Source organism: Dendrobates tinctorius, unplaced genomic scaffold (genome assembly GCF_039654945.1).
Source record: "Dendrobates tinctorius isolate UK_male_01 unplaced genomic scaffold, ASM3965494v1 ptg000211l, whole genome shotgun sequence".
Classification (NCBI taxonomy): domain Eukaryota; kingdom Metazoa; phylum Chordata; class Amphibia; order Anura; family Dendrobatidae; genus Dendrobates; species Dendrobates tinctorius.
Window position 1 is genome coordinate 3,824,219 of NW_027361878.1, and position 3,733 is coordinate 3,827,951.

Genomic DNA, 3,733 nt, shown 5'->3' on the forward strand with positions numbered 1-3,733 from the left:
GAATCGTCCTGTGAGCGCGGTGCCTTCCTCTATTTACTTATTTAACCCTTTCTTGGCAGAAAAACTACAGCTTCTGTCTAGGTACCAGCAGCTCTTTCTTTCTATTTGCAGCGCCAGTGTATGTCTGAATCCTGTAATGTGTTCAACCTGCGTAGGTGATCGAAACTCTTCACCAAAATAGATTACTACAATTCCCTAATTCTGTTTACTGCCTACAGGTTAATGAGACTTGGATTGACATTGACAACTGTTCCAACTGTACCTGTGATGGAATCTCATTAACTTCTTACTGCCATCTGATAACGTGCTTACCACCTGTTTCTCCACCCTGTGAAAAGATAGGCTATGAATTAGTTGAAGTTCAAGATCCACAAAATCCTTGCTGTCGAAAAAAAGTGTGTGGTAAGTCAACTTTACGTTTGGGTCTGTCCAAGAAGACATATAAAAGGGAATCTGTCAGAGGGATTTCACACCCCAAACTATTTACATGCACAAGTAGCTCCCTAAAAGACAAGTTCAGTAATACCTTTACATGTCCAATCCCTTCCTCCATTACTGAGAAATCAAAATTTGAATTAATATGCAAATGAGGTTGTGGATCTGAAGCCTTTGTCACTCCAGCTCTATTCCACTCCCTCCACTTACTGGGTTTGTACCTCGAATGGAATCTGTCAGCAGGATTTCACACCCCAAACTACAGTATTTATATATTAGGAAACTCTTTCAAAGACAAGTTGAGCAATACCTTTACATGTCCAGTCCATTCCTGAGAAATCAGTGATTGAATTGATATGTAAATAAGGCTGTGGATATGAAGCCTCTGTCACTCCAGCTCTATACTCCTGCCTGACAACATCTATGCTGTGTGATTTCAAGCAAAGGCGCTCTGCCAGTGCTATGCTATGCAAAGAATGGCAACTGCAACATAATCCACATTAAATACTTGTTAGTTTCAAGTTTTTCTGCTGCAGATCAACAACTCTGCGTTTGATGATGTCGCAAGTGCCGCTAGCACAGGCAGTCTGATATACTATGTACAAAGGGTTTTTTTTTTTTTTTAAAAATATACCATCAGAATAGCAAACTTTGTGAACTGCAATATTTGTAGAGTAATGTGCTACTTTTTTGTGATGAAAAATACTACATATATAAAATTAAGCTATTTTTTTTTTCCTTTCCTAAGTACCGGGAGACTTGTGTGTGGTCAACAACACGATTTATCAGGTGAGCAAGCCTAAAAAGCAGCATCATCTTTTTGCTAACAATACACAATACACTGTGTAGATCTGGCAGCTGAGGTACCAGGTATCAGCTTATCAGGGGGGTGCCATGTGTTGGACCCCCTCCAATCTGATTTTGATGTCCAATCACAAGGAAATGTTGGACACCACTTGGTCTACTTACTCCCACATAACCCCTGAAATACTCTTTTGTTATTGTACTTCAAAGTGGCTTCTTACAAAAGCTTAGGAACTTTTGTCTTAGATCATCTCATAGATCGTAATTTAGTTGTGTGTCCATGTGTCATGCAATATCAATGTTTTACTTTCTGAATGAGGGCTTAATCAGGAAAACCTATTGAATGCTAATATTAAGCCTTTGTAACTAAGTTGGGGTGTAAATGGGTTGCCCTCCCAGGGCTGTGGGGTACTCAGTACCGGGCCGGTCTCTCAGAGGGGATTGTCACAGCAGCGGTGACCAGGTCCATGGCCCTGGGTGCCCATGTAAAAGGGGGGTATTGAATGGTGGAATAAAGTTGAATGGTTTGTGACGCCACCTGTGGTGTTCGGCAAGGGGGGTGTTAGGCCGACGCTGCATGCAGATCCTCTGGGACTGATGGTATGGTGCAGCAAAGATGTTATAGCTCCCCACAGATGAAGTTGTAGTCCCAGGGCAGTGTAGATAAGCGTTGCAGGAATGGTGCAGTGTAGGCACAGGTATGTAGCGGTGCCAGGTGTGTGGCGCAGGAATGAGTGGAGGACACCAGGGCATGTAGTTCCAAAGCTTTACTCACAGTCTGTTGTACAAACAGGTGCCTGCTTCCGTGCCGTGTCCTCCGGGTTAGGGACTCAGTCAACCTCCAGGCCAGATGGAATACTCCTCTCCAACACTCCGCCAACATGTGCCTTTCTGAACGTCTCCTCTTATAGCGCCTTTAAATGAAGTACTCCTAGTACTGAGATACACTGGAGTTCCTCCTGCCCGATGTTCTTATGAACTCTACTTGTACGGCAGACAGCTGTAGCCTGCTTCGGGGACTCCTTGCTACTATGTCCCAGCTCACTATCCAGTTGCTGCTGTGCCCCCAAGTCTTGTGTGGGAATAAAGCGGTCACTACTTCTGTTCCTCCGGTGTCTGCTGCAGGACCATTAGTATTATCCATACAACCTCGGGGACCGGGCCCCGGCCTTGCGCTTAGAACTTCTAGGAAGTGTTCTCTTCTAACCCACGTCCTCTGTTCTCTTTTACTCCTCACGTTCCGTACTAATCTTTCTTTCTATGGAAAATCAGGCTTTCAGTCTATGTCGCTCTCTCTCTCTTCCTTTCCTGTGCCAGCAGACCCAGGTCACTGGGATCTGCTGCAGCACTTCCATCCATCTATCTCTCTCTGGGGATCTTCTTCTCTCTCCAACTGAGCAACTCCCCACCTAAACTCTTCCCACTCTCTTTATTGTCACTAAGCTCCACCCACTACCCAGCACGTTTCGTGTTCCAAGCAGGGAGCCACCAATGGGTGCTTTGCTACACTCCAAGCAGGGAGCCGCTGAAGGTGCTTTGCTACACTACTTTGTGGTGTGGGGTGCAGGTGTTGGAGTGTGGTCAGGAGCCTCCACTTTACCTGGATGGTGGGGCGCCACACCTCAGGAGGAGGTGCAGTACCTCTGTGGCGACTGAGCCTCAGGGGCGCCACATATACTTGTAGTCTTACCTAAAAGGGATTGTCCCTCGTACTCATTTTGAGTTAATATAGTGACATCTATAAACTCAACCCTAATCTATTAAGTTTGTCATTAAATACTGATTGTTTTTTTTTATTCATATAACCTTGACAACTTTTTTATGGTATTACATTTTTTGTCTTTTTACTTATGTTTTAATTTTATTTTAAAGTTTTCATTTTTAATTTGTCTTTTGATTTTTTTCTATTTCACTTCTTTCACAGCCAAATACTGCAATTCCACCTCCTTATGATAACCCTTGTTATGAATGCAATTGCACTAGTAAAAAGGATCCCTTGACTCAGTTAAATGAGGTGGTGTGTACGACTAAAACCTGTCACGGAAAATGTCAACTGGTAAGTAAGATGCTGGTTATATTAGTTTCAAAGCTCTTATATACTGTAGAGACATGTTACATTCTTAACTACTGAATGTACAATGCTTTTACTTGCTCCTTGGCAGGGTTTCGGGTTCAAGTCAGAAAATGGACGCTGTTGTGAATGTGTCCAAGTAGCTTGTATCGTCACTCTTTCAAATGGAACAAAATTAGAACTTTTGGTAAGTATGAACTAATTAGACTCTACTCACATGCATTATAAAGGCACCACTTGGAGGTCCTATTGCAGATCTGGCCAAAAATACCTAAATTAGGTTGTACATCATTAGTGGCGCTATTTGAAGCTCATGGGCCACAGTGCAAAAGCTCCAATGGGGCCCAAAATTGTTGTAAGTCTTTAATAGAATTGGTCTTTTTATATAGACTAAATTGACATTTTGGGCCATTGTTGTATGAC

The 3,733-nt window shown here is 43.0% G+C and overlaps 1 long non-coding RNA gene across 1 annotated transcript; it reads left to right on the forward strand.

Moving 5' to 3' along the window:
• The first annotated feature begins 234 nt into the window (after positions 1–234).
• On the forward strand, positions 235–3,264 carry LOC141058198 (uncharacterized). The gene is made up of 3 exons (XR_012222122.1): positions 235–402; positions 1,184–1,224; positions 3,164–3,264. It is a non-coding gene; the product is annotated as an uncharacterized lncRNA (long non-coding RNA).
• Positions 3,265–3,733: the final 469 nt, after the last annotated feature.